Raw genomic sequence first — 6,321 nt, 5'->3', positions numbered from 1 at the left:
TTGGGTGTGAGCTGAGCGGGGCTTGGCAAACCTTTCCTCTGAAAGGCCAATGGCAGCCGCCACAGGCTTTGTAAAGCTGGTTCCAAGGAGGCTGGCCCCAGGGGCAGCGTGGACAGCAGTGTGGCTGTGCGCCTAGAAAGCTACGGAAACCGGCTGACCACCTGCGAGACGCTGAGAGCATTTTAGAAAACAGAAGTCAGTGGGAGAGCGCAGGGCGGGCGGCTGCTGGAGGCGCCACGTGGGGATTCTGAGATCATGCACCGCTGACCCCTTCTGACACCCAGAGGCTTTTATTTTCTCGTTGTATTTCCAGGTCTTAGCTCAGCAGCCAGGGTGGCTGAGGAGGGGTGTTTCTGAAGACGGGGTCACCGGGCATGACCGTTTTCCTGCTGCTCCCGTCTGCACTTTACAGCGGCTCTCGGGCTGGAAAGGCAGGGCTTGGAGACGCCGCAGTGAGGGGGCGGCCACACAGGCCACACATGTGCCATCTGGCCCAGAAGAGGCCTGGGGGGCCCTATTGCACACCGTTAACTGAGGTCGCTGCTGGGGGGAACGATACGAGGAGGCCAGCAGCGTCATCACACCCGATCAGCACCCGTGAGACAGCTGTTATTCACAGATAAGCCGGTAGGTGTGTGATGGCCAAGTTACGAATCATTAGGCCCCGGAATGATCCGCATGGTGTGTCTCGAATTCCTTGAACCACCTTCCCCGGCCCACGATCCTCACAAGGGGCTCCTGTTTCACCTCCAGGGCCCCAAGAAAGTTCAGGAGGAGAGGGCGGCACGGGGTGAGGAGGCTGCCCAGGGATGGGTTCTCTCACAGCAAAGACGTGAATGAGCTTCTCATTTAGAGTCTTCAGGTGTCCATACTCACCGTGGACAGCTTTCCCATCTGCCTGGATCAGCAAAGGTCTGGAGGTGCTCAGCGCCCTCCGCCTGCCCCCCCAAGCCTGGGCGCCAGCCCTCAGCTCCCACCTGCTGTCAGCGTCTCCCCTAGCGTTCCAGGCCCTGCCGGATGCTCATTCGTCATCCAAACAGCCCCCGAAGTGGACTTTGCAGGGTCAAGAGAGACAAGAATGTGGGGTGTGCTCAGAGGCGCCCGGGTCGCTGGGCCCTCGAGTGAGGAGCAGAATGGACCCTGTCGGTGCTCGCATCCTGACCCTGAGCCGCCTTCCAGGTTCTCCTGCCATTTCCCGTGCTGTTGGCTGTCTTCCAAAGAGACGCTCGTCCCGTAAAACGAGGACCCACCTGCTGCTCTGGGCTGTGCTGGGGTCCCCGGGGCCCGAGGGTCAGGAGGGAGCATCTGGAAGGGTGTCCAGCTCTGGATCCAAAGCCTGACGGGCCCTCCTGTCATCAGGGTTGGGCCCGGTGCCCGTGAGGGCGGCCTGCTGAGAGCTCAGAAAGGACTCAGCACAGAGCACGCTTGCCGGAGGAGGAGTTCCGCTCCAGGGCCCGGCGAGGTCCTTCCTGGGCCTGGCGAGGTCTTTCCTGGGCCTGGCGAGGTCCTTCCTGGGCCTGGCGAGCTCGTTCCTGGGCCTGGCAAGCTGGCTGTCTCACACACGCGTGTCTACGGGACTTCCAGTCCTGTCCTCTGTGGACTGAGGGTTCCTGGCGGGAAAGACGAGGCTCCGTCTTCAGCAGGCGCTCACTCCTGTCGAGCCCCTGCTCCCGGAAGGCGGGGCTGCGGGTTTACAGGGTCTGACCTGCCGGTGGCCTGCCTTCCCATGTGGGCAGGGCCTGGCTCTGTGGCCGCTGCCGAGCGTGGTGTTTGCGGCTGGGGACGCGGAGGCCTGGCACAGAGCCTGCGATTCTTGTCCGCGCTGATGGGGTGAGCGTGCTGGGCTGGCGCCAAGTAGGTGCGCGTTATGCGCGGGAATTCACACGCCCCGGCCCACACCACCACTCACCCACCTCCCAGCCCTCGTGGGCAGCAGAAGCTCCAGGAAGGCTCTGGGGGCGGGAGAGCCCGGCCTCCGGTGAGGGGCAGAGCACAACCACGGGAGAGCGGTGCCTTCGCCAGATTTGAGGAGGCCTGGCGCCCGGTGCAGGAGAGAAGCTCTCCCCTTCTCCCCAGATGGCCTCGAGGGAAGACTGACTCAGAGGGAGCACAGGGCGGGGCTGAGTCACAGTCAGGAGTGCGTCTTGGTGCGTCTTGAATCTCCTCTGCGAACTTGGAGCAGAAGCCCTGAAGGCGCTCTCCACGCCCCTGCCTTCTGGTGGGGGTGCCGGCCACCCTGTCCTCGACCGGGACACGCGTGACTGGGCCTTCTGACAAGGCCGTGGCGGGAGGTGCCAGGGGCCCCGTGGGGGTGACGGGGTCCCAGGAACTTGTGCGTGGGCGCCACGCGCACTGGGGCGGCCTCAGAGCTGAGCGGGGAGTGTCCTCCGGGTGCTTTCCTTCAGATAATTTTGATATGAAAAGGAGCAGTTTATACAGTGGCCCTTGCTTACTCTGCTATATTTAGCTGTTTAAAAAAACCTTCTCTCTGATCTGTTTCATGGGAACAGTCCGCTGCCTGGCTCCTCTGTGACCCACTCCGGGTGTGACGACCCAGGCTGGCCCCGTGGACAAACAACAAGCGTCCTTGAAGGTTAGCAGGAGTCTCCGGTCAGGGAGGGTGATCGTACTCCATGCGGTGGGGAGGAAGGAGGAAGGCAGCTGCTCTGAGTGACAAGGAGGGCAGAGAGAGTGTCTCGAAGGACGGCTCTCTGCTCCCTGCCGCCCTGGTCCACTGGAGTGAGGCCGATATGAGCAGGGGGGCATGGGGGTGACCGGGCCTCAGGGGCCTCCGCTCAGGGGTCCCTCCACCTTCGCCGGCGGAGATGGTGGACCATGCGGCCCTGGCTGGAACCTGCTCCCAAGCGATCACGTGCTTTTGTTTTCGTCTCATTTTAGAGCTGTTTCTGCAGCTTGTTACAATTCATGCGCTATAGTGATGTGATCAAATATACGCTTATACCTAATTCATAAATAAGTAAGTATACACCTTCAGGGTAGAGATATTCAAAGATTTTCCAGGAGGAGGGGTAGAGAATTCAGAAGTTTGGCAGCCGCTATGTCGGTGGACACATGTGGATGGCTTGGCCCCTGACATCATAAGTGCACCTGCCCCCAGGAGGTGGGAGATGTGGGGCCTTGCAGACGAGTGGCTGCTGTCGGGACAGGGGGCTCTGGGGCTGCCAGCTCCCACACCAGGGGCCCGGGCATCACCCCAGGCCACCCTCCCGGCCCAGGCTCTGCAGAGCTGTCTGCTGAAGCATCAGAGCCCCTCGCAGCCAAGTCCATCCTGACCTGGCCGCTCTCAAGTTTGGCTTCCCTTCTTCCTCTAGGGAGGTTCAGCGTTTTCCTGCAATAAACGTCTTCCCCTTTCTTTCTCCCACAAATAGGTTCATCAAAATAAAAACTCAAACAAACAAAATGAATTCATCACACAGAAAGAAAAAAGTGTGACCAAAGATAGGACTGACGTGTGTCCCGTGTCCACGATCAGGCTTGCTGGGTTTGGGGTTTGGGGTTTGGGTTTCACTTTGACGCTGGTGAAGGCTGGATGGAATCCGCTTGTGAACTGAGGCTGTACAAAGCTGGCTGGGGTTTCAACTGGGGTCACTTGAAATCTGCAGCTCAGCTGAGAAGAACCGGCATCTGGACAGTGTTGCATCTTCTGAGGGACGAGGTGTGTCTCTCCACTAGCTCAGGATGTGCGTCCCCACTGAAGAGCTGCACGGGTCTTACGATCCCGTGTTGGGGTCAGTCACATGTGATACCGAGGCAGGTGGTGCTGTGTTTTTAGTTAAAATCCCCAGTTGTTCCTCATTCATTGCCATGCAGTCATTTCCTTGTGTTCACAGAAGATGGGTTCCAGGGCCCCTGAGGGCGCCCAAATCCAAGAAGACTCAAGTTCCTCTATAAAATAACCTACACGCATTTTCCCATAAGCTTCAAGTCATCTCCAGATAGCTGCTAATACCAGATCCAGAGTGCATGTTATACAGATGCTGGTAAATGAAATGCTATACATACAGTTCCCAGCACATGGGAAATTCAAGGTTTGCTTTTTGGAAATTTTTGGAATTAAAGAAGTATTTTTGATCTGTGGCTGAATCTGAGGATGCAGAACGCGTGGATACGAAGGGCTGACTATGTAAAGAAGTGCACTTGGTTTTCAGGTTGATTTTGTGCCCCGCACTCTCGGTATTCTAACTTGTCAATTCTTGCATCGTTTTACGTAGAGTCCGTTGGGCTTTCCGCATAGCTGATTGTGTTGTCTGTAAATAAGACAGGTTTTGTTCTTCCTTCCTAATCTGGGTGCGTTTGATTTCCTTTTCTTGCCTGAATGGACTCGCAGCCGCCTGGCACAACGGTGCACAGAAGCAGTGAAAGCCGTGGCCTTGTCCTGTTCTTGATTTAGGAGCAGAGCCGTCAGCATCGCACCCTCAGGCGCATCTTGCAGAACGAGGAGGCTCCCCTCCTGCGTCTAGCCCACTGTGGAGCTGGATTTTGTCGGGTACTCCTGTGTCCACTGAGATCATCAGGCAATTTTTCCAGTTTATTAATATGGTAAAATATGTTGATCGATGTTTGAACGTTAAACCAACCTTGCATTCCTGGGTTAAGCCTCACTTAGTCTTAATGTATGTGTTACACATAGTATTTGATTTGCTGACATTTCGTTTAGAATGCTTGCATCTGTGTTCATACAGAAACATACACACGTTCTGTGGCCCAGAGTACAGTCTCGGTGAGTGTACTTGAACGGGACGGATGTTCCGTCAGTGTCAGCTAAGGTTGGTTGATACTTCTGCTCAGGTCTTCTATATTTTTTCTGATTTCCGTCTATTTGTTTAATCATTTCAGAGAAGACGTTTCTGGTATCCCCAGCCTTGTGAGTTTTGTCCTGCTTTGCTGCGTGTATCTGGAGCCCTGTTATTGAAGGGACGCCCTGCAGGGTTGCTACACCCACTCCCGAACCGCTGCTCAACGGCCTGGCTGCTCTGGGAACATCCTTCGTTTTTAAAATCTCTTTTTGTTTGGTACTGAAGTCATCATCACAGCTTCTCTTGACAGACGTTAGCATACCTGTTTCCATCCTTTCTCTTCTAACCATCAGGAGATACTTCCTAGGGATGTGAAGAAAACGGACTCTAAATGGCCAAAAATCTGCTTGTTTGGGATATTTTAAAAAATAACTGGTTATGTGAAAACTTGAGTTTGGTGTAAGCAGGGTTTTGAGCTAATGGGTCTTATTGTGAAGAAATAAAACAGGGGCCGATCCACAGAGGCTGGCATTTGGATCATTCATATAATCTGTCAATAATCAGAGAGTTAAATCAATTTGTCAAGAAGGAAAATTAATTCATTTAAAATTATCAGAAACTCTACAGACAGCACAAGTCATATCCGGAAATTGGTAGTTTATTTTCAAATTTTAGAGTCTAGGTTGACTGTATTTATACATCAAAAATCAGCTTGACCCTTATCAGTCCCATGAGGATTTTGTTCCTATTAGAAGCCACATAGTTTAGAGCAAGCTGGAGCTGGGGTGGGAAACTCAGAAAACTGGAAAAAGGAATATGGCTCATTCACAGTCCTCAGGGTTCACCAGCCCAAACAGGAGCTGCAAGTGTCTATTAAACTCGGCCGGCTTCTGTCTTTAGGAGACACTGTCACCCTCCTCACAAGCCAGGAGGAGGCCGCAGATGCATCCCTGCCTGAGAGGAGCCCCGGGAAGGCAGACCAGTGTCCAGCACACAGTGGGCACGGTGAGACCCTGGCACAGGAAGCAACAGGTTAGCAGCAAGGTAAGGTGTGTGAGATTAAAGATGCTTGCTTCTTGGAAGAAAAGCTATGACCAACCTAGACAGTATATGAAAAAGCAGGGACATCACTTTGCTGACAAAGGTCCGTCTAGTCAAAGCTACAGTTTTTCCACTACTCATGTATGGATGTGAGAGTTGGACCATAAAGAGTCTGGGTGCTAAAGAATTAATGCTTTCAAACTGTGGTGTTGGAGAAGACACTTGAGTCTCTTGGACTGCAAGGAGATCAAACCAGTCAATCCTGAACATTGAAAGGAAATCAGTCCTGAATATTCATTGGTAGGACTGATGCTGAAGCTGAAGCTCCAATACTTTGGCCGCCTGATGCGAAGAGCTGACTCATTGGAGAAAACCCTGAAGCTGGGAAAGATTGAGGTGGGAGGAGAAGGGGGCAACAGAAGTGAGGTGTTTGGATGGCATCACTGACTCAATGGACATGAGTCTGAGCAAACTCCAGGCGACAGTGACGGACTGGAAGCCTGGCGTGCTGCAGTCCGTGGGG

The 6,321-nt window shown here is 54.2% G+C and overlaps 1 long non-coding RNA gene across 1 annotated transcript; it reads left to right on the top strand.

Annotated features, from left to right (window-relative positions):
* Positions 1-2,749: 2,749 nt before the first annotated feature.
* Positions 2,750-5,278, top strand: LOC121817372 (uncharacterized). The gene is made up of 2 exons (XR_006057239.2): positions 2,750-4,560; positions 4,858-5,278. It is a non-coding gene; the product is annotated as an uncharacterized LOC121817372 (long non-coding RNA).
* The last annotated feature ends 1,043 nt before the right edge of the window (positions 5,279-6,321 follow it).

Source organism: Ovis aries, chromosome 20 (genome assembly GCF_016772045.2).
Source record: "Ovis aries strain OAR_USU_Benz2616 breed Rambouillet chromosome 20, ARS-UI_Ramb_v3.0, whole genome shotgun sequence".
NCBI classification, from domain to species: domain Eukaryota; kingdom Metazoa; phylum Chordata; class Mammalia; order Artiodactyla; family Bovidae; genus Ovis; species Ovis aries.
Note: the sequence above shows the minus strand (reverse complement) of the source record. Positions and strands in the feature narration are given on the sequence as shown.